Below are 16303 nucleotides of genomic sequence, written 5' to 3' on the forward strand. Positions count from 1 at the left end.
GTGAAGTGTTGGATGAGTTCGTTGCTATGAGCATCTTAGACAAGACCGCCGACAATGCGGTTCTTCGCTCTCAAAGAGTAAAGAAGCCCAACCTTGCTCTAAAGGCCAAGGTTAGTATGGAGGAAGAGGATGAAGAGGAAGAAGAGGAGGGCAACCTCGAAAATACGAAGTATGCCTATCATGAACACATGGCTCTTGCTTCAAGGCAATTTTGGAGCAAGAAGAACACAAGGCCAAACTTCAACAAGAACAATTCAAGTGGTGCAAAGGGCAAGCAATGAGTGAGGACTTGCTTTAATTGTGGCAATGTGAGCCACTTTGTTGCGGAGTGCCCTTACGAGAAGAGGGAAGACAATGGTGGCAAGCTCATCCGAAAGGACAAGGCCAAGTCGTTCCCCAACAAGAGCAACTTCACCAAGAAGACTCCTCCCAAGGCATTAGTCGTACAAGAAGAGTACGACGAGGATGATGACGATGATGAAGATGGTGAGTCGGTTGCCATGGCCTCCGTTGCCATTGCGATGACTCCACGGATGTCTCTCTTCGACTCACCCAATGAGAACATCACCGCCAAGTGCCTCATGGCTAAAGCCACCAACAAGGTAACCCCCAACACTTTCAAAACTACCATCATTAATCATCCTTCTTCGACGGATAGCATTGATGAACATGAGGGGACAAATGTGGAGGAAAATGAGTTTGAGACCTTTATGGGTAAACTCAAGGGTAAATCCAAGAAGCACTTCGTTGCTCTCTTGGAACAACTCGGTGAAGCCAATGACATGATCGAGGCTCACGAAGACACCATCTCTAAGATGGAGGGGCATAGTCGTGACTATGCCGATGAGATCTCAGATCTTTCCAATGCTCTTGACGAAGAGCGTGGTCTTCGTTTGGATCTTGAGGAGTCATACAACGATGATCATGCTAAGTTAAAGAAAGATCTTGATCATGCTCTTGTTGTGTCTCGTGTGATAAACGCCGAGAAGGCAAAGCTTGGGTTTGATCTTGCTAGACTCAAAGAGGAGTTTGACATTCTCGACAAGGCTCACAAAGTCTTGAAGGGTGTTCATGCTAGCCTCAAGGAGTCTCATGATCAACTCCAAGTGAAGCTAACTAAGGAGAAAGCCACCTTTCCTCATATGGTGTTAATTGATAATGCAAATGCTACTAACCCTTGTTGTGAGCATGTGCATCTTGTTGAGGAGAATGCTAAGTTGAAGGAGCAAATTGAGAAAGGCCTTGTGTCATGCATACAAGGTGAGAAGAACCTCAACGACCTTTTGAGCAATCAAAAGAAAGTTGTGGCCAAGGAGGGGATTGGGTTCGCCCCCAAGCCCAAGAACAAGAAGAAGAATGACAAGACCAAACGACCTCCTCCTCTCAAGCAAACTTTTGTGAAGGAGGGAGAGGGTGCTTCCAAGGAGAAGAAGAACAATGCGAAGGGTGGCGGTGTCAAGAAGGGCAATGCCACCCCTTCCAACAAAGCCGGCGATTTAATCCTTCTTATGTGCTATGCCGTGCTAGTGATGGGCATGTTTATGTCAAATTTGTTGGTTCTCCTCATGAGTATATTGAATGGTCTATTTGGGTTCCTAAGACCCTTGTTACTAACATCAAAGAACCCATTACAAAATGGGTACCTAAAACCAAGCATTGATCTCATGTAGGTGTTTGCTTCCGGTGGGGGATCATGGTTGCTCGATAGTGGAGCTACAAATCATATGACCGGAAGCAAGGACTTGGTGGTGGACGTGCACAAGATTCCATCTATGCCCACCAATGTCGAGTGGGGTGATGCCTCGTCCTCTAAGGTATTGGGACTCGGCAAAGTAGTCATTTCTCATGATCTCACGATCGAGAAAGTCATGCTTGTTGAGTCCCTTGCATACAATTTACTTTCCGTTTGTCAACTTGCAATCATGGGCTTTGCCACCTTCTTTGATATTGATACCGTGGCCCTCTTGTGGAGCAAGACTCTTAAAGTAGCCTTTGTTGGGCATGTCGAGAACAGTCTCTATGTGATTAACTTTTCGGAGCGACCCACTAAGACCGCGACATGCCTAATGGCTAAAGTTGACGTGGGATGGCTTTGGCATCGCCGTTTAGCCCATGTCAATATGAGATCTTTGCAAAGTCTTCTCAAGGGGGGCCATGTTCGTGCACTAACAAACGTTAGCTTTGCTAAAGATCGTGCTTGCAGTGCTTGTATCGAAGGAAAGCTTCATGATAAGGCTCACCCTCCCACGACTCTCATTTACTCGAAGAGGCCTTTGAAGCTCCTTCATTTGGATCTCTTTGGGCCTCCATCCTTTGATAGTCTGGGGGGTAGAAAGTATTGCTTGGTGATTGTGGATGACTATTCTAGATACACTTGGGTGTATTTCTTCAAGAGGAAGAGTGAGACCCAACAAACCGTCATTGACTTTGCAAATGAAGCCCAACGTCAACACAATGCAAAGATCTTGACAATAAGAAGTGACAACGGCACCGAGTTCAAGAACTACACCTTGGATGAGTTTCTTAGTGATGAGGGGATCAAGCATCAATATTCCGCACCTTACACCCCTCAACAAAACGGTGTTGCGGAGAGGAAGAACCGGACGTTGATGGATGCCGCAAGGACCATGATGGCGGAGTTCAAGTCTCCATACAACTTTTGGGCCGAAGCCATCAACACCGCGTGTCATGCATCCAATCGGCTCTACCTCCGCAAGGGCTTGAACAAGACTCCATATGAGATACTCACCGGTAACAAGCCCAACCTCAAGTACTTTCGGGTGTTCGGGTGTAAGTGTTTCATTCTCAAGAAAGGTGTTCGGTTGTCTAAATTTGAGGCTAGAGCTTATGAGGGCATATTTGTTGGTTATGCTACAAACTCTCATGCTTACCGTGTCCTCAATAAATCCACGGGACTTATTGAGGAGACGTGTAACGTGGAGTTTGATGAGAATAACGGCTCCCAAGTGGAGCAAAGTGGCACTTGTGATGTAGGTGATGAAATTCCTCCTCAAGCCATAAGAAGAATGGGTGTTGGTTTTATCCTACCCATTGAGGAACCCCTTGTGGCCGAAGGAGAAGGACAATGCTCCACTCAAGTGGAGCCATCACCAACCCAAGGCCCACACGCTTCCGAAGAACAAAGTGAAGGCCCTCAACCTCATGAACAAGACCAAGGGCAAGATCATCCTCAAGACGGTGGTGACACACCAAGTGATGCCCAAGGTCAAGTTCTCTCCTCTAATCAAGTTCAAGATCAAGAACAAGCTCAAGACGGCGCTCAAGATGATCAAGTGACCGCTCCTCAACTCACCACCGAGGAGGAATTGGAGCGTCGTGCCGCCAAGATTGCTTCCAAGCTCTCCACCAAGGGTCATCTCATGAAGAATGTGCTTGGAAGCATTCAAAAGGGGGTAAGCACTCGTAGACAATTGGCAAACTATTGCGAACATCATGCGTTTGTCTCTTGTGTGGAACCCCAAAAGGTATATGAAGCACTCGAAGATCCGGATTGGCTCAATGCCATGCATGAAGAACTCAACAACTTCGAGTACGACAAGGTGTGGAGATTAGTGCCAAGGCCAACGGGGAACCACAATGTCATTGGAACCAAGTGGATATTCAAGAACAAGCAAGATGCTCATGGGACCATCATCCGCAACAAGGCACGATTGGTGGCACAAGGCTACTCCCAAGTCGAGGGTATCGACTACGGTGAAACATTTGCTCCCGTTGCTCGCCTTGAATCTATTCATTTGTTGATTGCTTATGCTTCTCATCACAACTTTAAGTTGCAACAAATGGATGTGAAGAGTGCTTTTCTTAATGGTCCTATTAATGAGTTGGTTTATGTCAAGCAACCCCCCGGGTTCGAGGATCCCTACTTTCCCGATCATGTGTATCAACTCGATAAGGCACTCTATGGCCTTAAGCAAGCCCCACGTGCATGGTATGACCATCTTACCGAGTTGTTACAAGATCGTGGGTTTGAAGTTGGGCTAATCGACCCCACTCTTTTTACTAAGAAGGTCAAAGGGGAGTTGTTTGTGTGCCAACTATATGTTGATGACATTATCTTTGGTTCCCCTAACAAAGCTTTCAATGAGGAATTTGCCGCACTCATGACCTCAAAGTTCAAGATGTCTTCCATGGGAGAGTTGAAGTTCTTTCTCGGTTTCGAAGTAAAGCAAAGAAGAGAAGGAACCTTCATCAACCAAGCCAAATACACTCAAGACATGCTCAAGAGATTCAAGCTAAGTGATGTCAAGCCGGCGTCCACTCCAATGCCCACCAAGTGCCAACTTGACATCGATCCCAATGGTAAAGCGGTGGATCAAAAGGTATATCGCTCCATGATTGGTTCCTTACTTTACCTTTGTGCATCTAGACCGGATATCATGTTGAGTGTGGGAATTTGTGCACGTTTTCAAGCCGCACCTAAGGAAAGCCACTTTGTGGCGGTCAAGCGAATCTTTCGATATTTGGCTCATACCCCAAACTTTGGCTTATGGTACCCAAGAGGATCAAACTTCAAGCTTGTAGGGTATTCGGACTCCGATTGGGCGGGAGACAAAGTGGATAGGAAGTCCACTTCCGGAGGGTGCCAATTCCTTGGTTGCTCTTTGGTAAGTTGGTCTTCTAAAAAGCAAAGTTGTGTGTCTCTCTCGTCCACCGAAGCGGAGTATGTGGCGGCCGGCAGTTGTTGTGCACAACTCTTATGGATGAGGCAAACTTTAAAGGATTACGGTGTCATTTGTGACAAAGTGCCTCTTTGGTGTGACAATGAAAGTGCCATCAAGATTTCTCTCAACCCGGTGCAACACTTCAAGACGAAGCATATTGAGATTCGGTATCACTTCATCCGGGATCATATTAGGCGAGGGGAGATCGAGCTCAACTATGTCAACACTCATGATAACCTTGCAGATATTTTCACGAAGCCGTTGGATGAAGCAAGATTTTGCGAGTTAAGGCATGAGCTAAATATCATCGATTCGAGCAATGTTGCTTGAACACTTGCACTCCCCACCATACTCAACTTGTTATCTTGTTTAGGTGTAGGCATGGACATAGGGGGAGTGTTGTTCTCTTAATGAACTCTCCCTCCCCTTATTATGCATAAATTGATCAACTCTTTCACATTAGCCATTTTCGATGGTACTTGTGCTTCAAAGACGAGTTTTGGTCATGGGCCCAAGGATAATTCTTCATGGTGCCATACCAATTGACTCAAACATAGGTGGCTCCGGCCACCGCCCTCCCCTTTGGAGAGGCTGTGTCTTGTGGTTGGTCCTCGTTGTCTCTTGCTTCTCTTTCTCTCTGCCTTGTCTTAGTCTCCTTTTCTTGCCTTTTTGTTTTTCCTTTCTCTTTGAGCTAAGCCTTTTGTGTCTAGTCTTTGGGGTATTGGCTGGGCGGTACTACCGCTGGTGGTGCGCGGTACTACCGCTTATGTTGACAAGCGGTACTACCGCCCACCCGAGCGGTACTACCGCTGGGGGGCGGGATCAGGGGGTTATGTCGGGGCAGGGGGAGGTTTCTCCTCCCCCATACCCATTCGCACCGCCCCCTCGTCCCTCTTCCTCTCTCCAGCGACTCCTCGCCGCGGGAGGGCTCCGGCGGGCCGCCGTCTCCGGGCCATCCCTCTCCATTCCCTTCGGTGGAGTCGATCCCCACCTCGTCCTCTTGCCATGGATGCCGGTATTGCCCTCGTTCCTTCTCTCTTTTTGTCTAGTTCTCAGATCTAGCGTTTTGGGGCAATAGTGGTTGCATCTCTAGATTTTTGGCTAAATCTGGGCTTGAGTTGTTTGGAGAAGGCGTCTAGACTGTGTGGATTAAGTTTTGGTAGGATTATTTTTGAATTTGGCAGTCCGGTAGTGCCGGATCTGACCACGGCAGTAGGAACCGCCGGTTCCCAGTCTTGCGCGGTACTACCGCTCCCGCTGGAGCGGTACCGCTTGCGGTACTCCGCCTATGGCCAGCGGTACTACCGCTGCCTGCCAGATTCCATCATTCCTCTACCACTGTTTGATCCATGTTGTTTTGTTTGGAGGCTTACGCTTTTTCTTTCGTGTTGGTTTTTCTGTTCGTGTGTTTGGTTCCAGGTGGTGAACGTCCTGAGGAGCAAGTTCGCCGTGTCAACCCCGGTCGTGCAACATCAAAGCGCTACCGCACCTCTGAGTCAGTAGGTGCTTCCTCAAGTGCGGCTCCTCCGCCTCAACATCAGAAGAAACTTGCCAACAGGCCGAAGCCAAGGGGAAAGACTGTGACTGAGTTGTCTGCTAAGGAGTTCTGGGAAAGGCGTCGCCGCAACCCCTATGCGGAAGACCAAGAACCCAATTTTGTCAACCGCCCATTCTGGAACCGCTTTCAGTTTGCCATCTACTTTGATGTGATCAAGGCCAAGAAGAATCTCTATGTTGATGTTCGCTCCATCGACACGGATGCCATGGAAAAGGATCCTGAATACTTTGGTGAAGCTCTTCAGATGTGTGCTCAACTCAACATTCTCAGAATCATGCAGTTCAACAAGGACTTTGATGCAGATTTGGTGGCTCAATTCTATGCTACTGTCCATCTTGGCACTGATGAAGAAAGGACTCTGACCTGGATGACAAATGGCAAGTTACTGTCTGTCAAGTGGAAGGCCTTCATGGAGTTACTTCAGGTGGAAGATCGCGGTCTTGAGACTCCTGTCGGCTTTCGCCCTCACCGCAACGTCAACTCCACTCACAAGCAAGCCCTCTGGCCCTACTGCACTGTGAAGGTTCACCCTGTGACTAAGAAGGAAACCTATGAGTTGTCTACCTACCTGGACATCCTTCACCGTGTCTTTCGAGAGACCCTCTTTCCTCGCATCGGGAATCTGGATATGGTCCACTCCTATCTCGTGGATATGCTTCTCTTCTGCCAGCATGAGAAGGAAGCAAACACTGGCGAGTCCCTGGACATTTCTCATGTTATGCGGTCTGAACTTCTCATTGCCGTTTCTGAGCGCAAGTGCCCGATCTATGGTCCGTTCATCATGCTGCTCATTGAGAAGGCCTGGGCACGTGTCTATCCCCAGGTGATGCTGGAAACTGGAGAATTGGTTTCTCATGAGATCAAGCGTCTGAGGAAGAAGGATAGTTGGGGCACCCCAGCCCCTAAATCCGGGGGTCCATCTACTGCTGCTGACATGGAGACCGAGGACGGCGCTGAGGCCGATGATGACGATGAGGATTATGAGCCTTCTGGGACAGAGCCCTCTTGGGCAAAGAAGATCAAGCGCAAGATGAAGAAGCTCTTCTGCATGGAGTCCCGTGGTCAGTACATGACTCATGTGGCTGAGAAGAAGGCCAGGGGGCGTCACAAGGAGCTCATGCGTCAGCTGGGTGCGACCGTTGTCAGTGGGTCTGAGGGCCAGATCACTAAGGAAGAGGAGTGGATTCAGCAGCACTGTCCGTGGACCGATTCCGACACCGAGACGTTTCTGACTGGGGATGGCAGTGCAGATGACCCTGCCGGGATGTGATGAGAGAGCTCCTCAGTTTGCCTTCACCTGGAGCCGTAGCGTCGCTCTTTGCCCTTTTGGTGTCTCGATGCCAAAGGGGGAGAGAGCTTAGGGATTTGCTTTATGGTGTGCTTTATGGTGTCATCGTTTTCTTTGTTGTGTCGTTGTGTTTTCTCGCGATTTGCCTTGTTTGGTTGTGTGCCAGTGAGACTTAAGTTCCAGACATATGGTTGTTTGGTTGTGTGCCAGTGAGACCTAAGTTCCAGACATATGGTGTAAGACATATGCTACCTTATCTTTATCTATGTCTTTCTAGTACTTTGGTATCTTATGAGTTGCTTGTCTATCCTGTTATATTACCTGCTCTCATGTATCCTATGCTTAGGTTGTTGGACTATAAAATATAGGGGGAGTGTTGATCCTAATGTGTGTGTCCTACATTCCAAAGGCACTACTAACTAGGTGCACACATTCAGGGGGAGCCCGTCTATATTTTGTAGTTCTAAGTATCTTTACTTTCATGATATATCCTTGTGCAAATCCCTGGTTGTCATCAATCCACCAAAAAGGGGGAGATTGTTAAGGCATATCTCTCTAGATGTAGTTTTGGTGATTGATGACAACATGTTTGCGGACTAATCGTGTGCCTTGAGCATTTCAGAGATTCATCATTTGGCACGAGATGATTTCTTTCCCCTCGGAGTGTCATTCAAGACGGTGTAGCTCTTTCGCTTCTTTTGGTGGATTAGTTCGTAGGAGTCACCGTACTATCAAGAGGGGGTCCGCTTTGGTAAGGCTAGGGTGGAATCAACATGTACACATCCTCTTTGCACCCTCTGAGCCTTTCCGCTTCATTGGAGATATCTTTCCTCTCTCTTTGGGCTGAGTCTGGTCCCAGCGGTAGTACCGCGGTGCCCAGCGGTAGTACCGCTTAGGGGTCACAGGCGGCAGTACCGCTCCGCAGCGGTAGTACCGCCGGTGGGTCCTCAGCAGTAGTACCGCTACGGTACCAGGCCCCTACCGTGTCGACTCGAGGGGTCATTTTTCGTGTCGGATAGTGCGGTACTTTGCAGCGGCAGTAGGGCGGCAGTATCGCTCATGAGCGGTAGTACCGCCCTACCACCGCGGCAGTACCGCTCGGTCTATCACTCTCCTGCCCTCCAGACTCCACGGTAGTACCGCCCGGGGGAGCGGTAGTACCGCTGTGATCAGCGGTAGTACCGCTGCCTCCTGCGGTAGTACCGCCCTCTGCGGGGCTGTTGTGGGGGGTAACGGTTGGATTGTTCCCCCCACTATATAAGGAGGTCTTCTTCCCCAAAGTTGACCTACCTCTTCCCCCAAAAGCTCCATTGTTGCTCCAAGCTCCATTTTCGCCGGATCTCTCTCCCTAGCCAATCAAACTTGTTGATTTGCTCGGGATTGGTTGAGAAGGCCCGGATCTACACTTCCACCAAGAGAAATTTGATTCCCCCCACTTATCCCTAGCGGATCTTGTTACTCTTGGGTGTTTGAGCACCCTAGACGGTTGAGGTCACCGCGGAGCCATAGTCCATTGTGGTGAAGCTTTGTGGTGTCGTTGGGAGCCTCCAATTAAGTTGTGGAGATTGCCCCAACCTTGTTTGTAAAGGTCCGGCCGCCGCCTTCAAGGGCACCAATAGTGGAATCACGGCATCTCGCATTGTGTGAGGGTGTGAGGAGAATACGGTGGCCCTAGTGGCTTCTTGGGGAGCATTGTGCCTCCACACCGCTCCAACGGAGACGTACTTCCCCTCAAAAGGAAGGAACTTCGGTAACACATCCTCGTCTTCACCGGCTCCACTCTTGGTTATCTCGTCCCTTTACTTTCGCAAGCTTACTTGTGTTATATCCCTTGCTTGCTTGTGTGCTTGTTGTCATTGCATCATATAGGTTGCTCACTTAGTTGCATATCTAGATAACCTACTTTGATGCAAAGTTTAAATTGGTAAAGAAAAGCTAAAAATTGTTAGTTGCCTATTCACCCCCCCCCCTCTAGTCAACTATATCGATCCTTTCAATGGCCATAGATCATTCTCCTCTTTCTCATCAAGGTTATCCCCTCCTCCTCCTCTTCCACTCACTATTTTTCTTTGCCATGGTGATTTCTTTCCCGCTACACGCACTGACGAGCGTCTATACAGATCAAGGGACCTCTTCTCCTGTTTGAGGTTTGTACCCCAAGTGAGCAGCATCCAGTTCACACATCATCTTTATCTGGGGCTGCAAAGGTTAAGGAAATATTAGAAGGCCACGAGAGTTGGTCTAGGGTTGAGTTTCGGATCGAACCCGAGGTTTTTAAGTCTATCGTGGATTACCTTAGAAGAGAGGGAATCTATTGAAGGGCACGTCGCGTGTTTCTGTCGAGGAGCAATTGGCAATGTTCATGTACATGATCTCGCACAATGCTAGTAATCAAGATCTACAAAAATACTTCCAACACAGCGCAGAAACAATTCATAGGAAGATAAACAGGATTTTTTTGACTTAATTCCAACTCTAGCCCAAAGATTTATAAAGATTCCAAGTTCACTCCAGCCCCATCCGAAGATTGTTTCGAACAATCGCTATTGGCCTTATTTCCAGGTGAACCACTACACACACATCTCCATATCAATGGAATTTTTGAAAACTTCTCCACATAGATTTCTAAACCTAGCAACTTTGTTGTTTCTTTTTCAATGTGCAGAACTGCATTGGTGCTATAGATGGAACACATATCCCCATCACTATTGCTGAAGATAAGCCCCCCCCCATTTAGGAATAGGAAAGGAACCCTCTCACAGAATGTCATGGTTGCATGTGATTTTGATCTGAATTTCACATTTATTTCATGTGGGTGGGAAGGATCTGCATCAGATGCAGGAGTTCTTCGTTCTGCTATTAGCAAGGGGTTTCATGTGCTAGATGGAAAATTTTATCTCGTAGATGGTGGATATGCAAACACACCTTCTTTTATTGCACCATATCGAGGAGTTCGGTATCACCTGAGTGAATTTAGGAGGCGGCGCTCATCTAATACGGGCTATGCCGACCATAGGGAGCTGTTCAACCATACCCATGCAATTCTCCGGAACCACATCGAAAGGAGCATTGGTGTTCTAAAAAACGTTTCCCTATCTTGAAAGTGGGCAATCACTACCCAATAGAGTCACAAATCAAGATTCCGGCGGCATGTGTTGTATTCCATAACATCATTAGAGATCAAAGTGGTGATGAGGCATGGTTGGATCACCAACCACCGTTAATTCCACCAAAAACATATGTTGATGTTCCAGAGGGAGATGATGTCAACCAACATCATCACAATGAGGCAAACAATGGAAACACTCTTAGAGATCAGATCGCGATGCAAATGTGGGCTGATTATAACAACTAGTCGGACATGAGTTTATTTTGTAAAAAAAATTCTCACCTTTTCTTAGGTAAAGTAGTGGTAGAGAGAAATTTAACTAGTACCCCATTTCTGGTTCAATAATGTAGTGTTGGAAATATGCCCTAGAGGCAATAATAAATGGTTATTATTATATTTCTTTGTTCATGGTAATTGTCTATTATTCATGCTATAATTTTGTTATCCGGAAATCGTAATACATGTGTGAATACATAGACCACAACGTGTCCCTAGTAAGCCTCTAGTTGACTAGCTCGTTGATCAACCGATAGTCATGGTTTCCTGACTATGGACATTGGATGTCGTTGATAACGGGATCACATCATTAGGAGAATGATGTGATGGACAAGACCCAATCCTAAGCATAGCATAAAGATCATGTAGTTTCGTTTGCTAGAGCTTTTCCAATGTCAAGTATCTTTTCCTTAGACCATGAGATCGTGCAACTCCCGGATACCGTAGGAGTGCTTTGGGTGTGCCAAACGTCACAACGTAACTGGGTGACTATAAAGGTGCACTACGGGTATCTCCGAAAGTGTCTGTTGGGTTGGCACGGATCGAGACTGGGATTTGTCACTCCGTATGACGGAGAGGTATCTCTGGGCCCACTCGGTAATGCATCATCATAATGAGCTCAATGTGACTAAGGCGTTAGTCACGGGATCATGCATTGCGGTACGAGTAAAGAGACCTGCCGGTAACGAGATTGAACAAGGTATTGGGATACCGACGATCGAATCTCGGGCAAGTAACATATCGATTGACAAAGGGAATTGTATACGGGATTGACTGAATCCTCGACATCGTGGTTCATCCGATGAGATCATCGTGGAACATGTGGGAGCCAACATGGGTATCCAGATCCCGCTGTTGGTTATTGACCGGAGAGGCGTCTCGGTCATGTCTGCATGTCTCCCGAACCCGTAGGGTCTACACACTTAAGGTTCGGTGACGCTAGGGTTGTAGAGATATATGTATGCGGAAACCCGAAAGTTGTTCGGAGTCCCGGATGAGATCCCGGACGTCACGAGGAGTTCCGGAATGGTCCGGAGGTAAAGAATTATATATGGGAAGTCCAGTTTCGGCCACCGGGAAAGTTTCGGGGGTTACCGGTATTGTACCGGGACCACCGGAAGGGTCCCGGGGGTCCACCGGGTGGGGCCACCTATCCCGGAGGGCCCATGGGCTGAAAGTGGAAGGGAACCAGCCCTTAGTGGGCTGGGGCGCCCCCCTTGGGCCTCCCCTGCGCCTAGGGTTGGGAACTCTAGGGTTGGGGGGCGCCCCCCTTTGGCTTGTGGGGGAAGCCAACCCCTTCCCCCCTTTGGCCGCCGCCCCCCCCCCCCCTTGAGATCCCATCTCCAGGGCCGGCGCCCCCCCCAGGGGGCCTATATAAAGGGGGGGAGGGAGGGCAGCAACTTGACAGCCTTGGGCGCCTCCCTCCTCCCCTGCAACACCTCTCTCTCTCGTATAAGCTCGGCGAAGCCCTGCCGGCATCCCGCTACATCCACCACCACGCCGTCGTGCTGCTGGATATCCATCAACCTCTCCTTCCCCCTTGCTGGATAAAGAAGGAGGAGACGTCGCTGCACCATACGTGTGTTGAACGCGGAGGTGTCGTCCGTTCGGCACTCGGTCATCGGTGATTTGGATCACGGCGAGTACGACTCCGTCATCCACGTTCATTGGAACGCTTCCGCTCGCGATCTACAAGGGTATGTAGATGCACTCCTTTCCCCTCGTTGCTAGTATACTCCATAGATGCATCTTGGTGAGCGTAGGAAAATTTTAAAATTATGCTACGATTCCCAACAGTGGCATCATGAGCCAGGCCTATGCGTAGTTACTATGCACGAGTAGAACACAAAGCAGTTGTGGGCGTTGAGTTTGCCAATTCTTCTTGCCGCTACTAGTCGTTTCTTGTTTCGGCGGCATTGTAGGATGAAGCGGCCCGGACCGACCTTACACGTACGCTTACGTGAGACAGGTTCCACCGACTGACATGCACTAGTTGCATAAGGTGGCTAGTGGGTGTCTGTCTCTCCTACTTTAGTCGGAATGGATTCGATGAAAAGGGTCCTTATGAAGGGTAAATAGAAATTGGCAAATCACGTTGTGGTCATACGTAGGTAAGAAACGTTCTTGATAGAAACCTACAAACCACGTAAAAACTTACAACAACAATTAGAGGACGTCTAACTTGTTTTTGCAGCAAGTGCTATATGATGTGATATGGCCAGAAGATGTGATGAATGATATATGTGATGTATGAGATTGATCATATTCTTGTACTAGGAATCACGACTTGCATGTCGATGAGTATGACAACCAGCAGGAGCCATAGGAGTTGTCTTTATTATTTTGTATGACCTGCGTGTCATTGAATAACGCCATGTAAATTACTTTACTTTGTTGCTAAACGCGTTAGCCATAGAAGTAGAAGTAATCGTTGGCGTGACGACTTCATGAAGACACAATGATGGAGATCATGATGATGGAGATCATGGTGTCATGCCGGTGACGAAGATGATCATGGTGCCCCGAAGATGGAGATCAAAGGAGCATAATGATATTGGCCATATCATGTCACTATTTGATTGCATGTGATGTTTATCATGTTTTTGCATCTTATTTGCTTAGCACGACGGTAGTAAGTAAGATGATCCCTTATATTAATTTCAAGAAAGTGTTCACCCTAACTGTGCACCGTTGCGAAGGTTCGTTGTTTCGAAGCACCACGTGATGATCGGGTGTGATAGATCCTAACGTTCGAATACAACGGGTGTTGACGAGCCTAGCATGTACAGACATGGCCTCGGAACACACGCAATACACTTAGGTTGACTTGACGAGCCTAGCATGTACAGACATGGCCTCGGAACACGGAGGACCGAAAGGTCGAGCATGAGTCATATAGAAGATACGATCAACATGGAGATGTTCACCGATCTTGACTAGTCCATCTCACGTGATGATCGGACACGGCCTAGTTAACTCGGATCATGTTTCACTTAGATGACTAGAGGGATGTCTATCTGAGTGGGAGTTCATTGAATAATTTGATTATATGAACTTAATTATCATGAACTTAGTCTAAAATCTTTACAATATGTCTTGTAGATCAAATGGCCAACGTTGTCCTCAATTTCAACGCGTTCCTAGAGAAAACCAAGCTGAAAGATGATGGCAGCAACTATACGGACTGGGTCCGGAACCTGAGGCTCATCCTCATAGTAGCCTAGAAAGATTATGTCTTAGAAGCACCGCTAGGTGAAGCACCAATCCCAGAGAACCAAGACGTTATGAACGCTTGGCAAACACGTGCTGATGATTACTCCCTCGTTCAGTGTGGCATGCTTTACAGCTTAGAACCGGGTCTCCAAAAGCGTTTTGAGAAACATGGAGCATATGAGATGTTCGAGGAGCTGAAATTAGTTTTCCAAGCTCATGCCCGGGTCGAGAGATATGAAGTCTCCGACAAGTTCTTCAGCTGTAAAATGGAGGAGAATAGTTCTGTTAGTGAGCACATACTCAGAATGTCTGGGTTGCACAACCGCTTGACTCAGCTGGGAGTTAATCTCCCGGATGACGCGGTTATTGACAGAATCCTTCAGTCGCTTCCACCAAGCTTCAAGAGCTTTGTGATGAACTACAATATGCAGGGGATGGAAAAGACCATTCCTGAGGTATATTCGATGCTGAAAACAGCGGAGGTAGAAATCAGAAAAGAACATCAAGTGTTGATGGTGAATAAAACCACTAAGTTCAAGAAGGGCAAGGGTAAGAAGAACTTCAAGAAGGACGGCAAGGGAGTTGCCGCGTCCGGTAAACCAGTTACTGGGAAGAAGTCAAAGAATGGACCCAAGCCTGAAACTGAGTGCTTTTATTGCAAGGGAAGTGGTCACTGGAAGCGGAACTGCCCCAAATACTTAGCGGACAAGAAGGCCGGCAACACCAAAGGTATATGTGATACACATGTAATTGATGTGTACCTTACCAGTGCTCGTAGTAGCTCCTGGGTATTTGATACCGGTGCGGTTGCTCATATTTGTAACTCAAAACAGGAACTACGAAATAAACGGAGACTGGCGAAGGACGAGGTGACAATGCGCGTCGGGAATGGTTCCAAGGTCGATGTGATCGCCGTCGGCACGCTACCTCTGCATCTACCTACGGGATTAGTTTTAAACCTCAATAATTGTTATTTAGTGCCAGCTTTGAGCATGAACATTGTATCTGGATCTCGTTTAATTCGAGATGGCTACTCATTTAAATCCGAGAATAATGGTTGTTCTATTTATTTGAGAGATATGTTTTATGGTCATGCCCCGCTGGTCAATGGTTTATTCTTGATGAATCTCGAACGTGATGTTACACATGTTCATAGTGTGAATACCAAAAGATGTAAAGTTGATAACGATAGTCCCACATACTTGTGGCACTGCCGCCTTGGTCACATTGGTGTCAAGCGCATGAAGAAGCTCCATGCAGATGGACTTTTGGAGTCTCTTGATTACGAATCATTTGACACGTGCGAACCATGCCTCATGGGTAAGATGACCAAGACTCCGTTCTCCGGAACAATGGAGCGAGCAACCAACTTATTGGAAATCATACATACCGATGTGTGCGGTCCAATGAGTGTTGAGGCTCGCGGAGGATATCGTTATGTTCTCACTCTCACTGATGACTTAAGTAGATATGGGTATGTCTACCTAATGAAACACAAGTCTGAAACCTTTGAAAAGTTCAAGGAATTTCAGAGTGAGGTTGAGAATCAACGTGACAGAAAATAAAATTCTTACGATCAGATCGTGGTGGAGAATATTTAAGTCACGAATTTGGTACACACTTAAGGAAATGTGGAATAGTTTCACAACTCACGCCGCCTGGAACACCTCAGAGAAATGGTGTGTCCGAACGTCGTAATCGCACTCTATTGGATATGGTGCGATCTATGATGTCTCTTACCGATTTACCGCTCTCATTTTGGGGCTATGCTTTAGAGACTGCCGCATTCACTTTAAATAGGGCTCCGTCGAAATCCGTTGAGACGACACCGTATGAATTATGGTTTGGGAAGAAACCTAAGCTGTCGTTTCTAAATGTTTGGGGATGCGATGCTTATGTCAAGAAACTTCAACCTGAAAAGCTCGAACCCAAGTCGGAAAAATGCGTCTTCATAGGATACCCTAAGGAAACTATTGGGTATACCTTCTACCTCAGATCCGAAGGCAAGATCTTCGTTGCCAAGAACGGGTCCTTTCTGGAGAAGGAGTTTCTCTCGAAAGAATTGAGTGGGAGGAAAGTGGAACCTGATGAGGTGATAGTCACCCCTTCCGTACCGGAAAGTAGCGCAGCGCGGGAAAATGTTCCTGAGGTGCCTACACCTACTGGGGAGGAAGTTA

The sequence above is a fragment of the Triticum aestivum genome, chromosome 5D (assembly GCF_018294505.1).
Source record: "Triticum aestivum cultivar Chinese Spring chromosome 5D, IWGSC CS RefSeq v2.1, whole genome shotgun sequence".
Lineage (NCBI taxonomy): Eukaryota > Viridiplantae > Streptophyta > Magnoliopsida > Poales > Poaceae > Triticum > Triticum aestivum.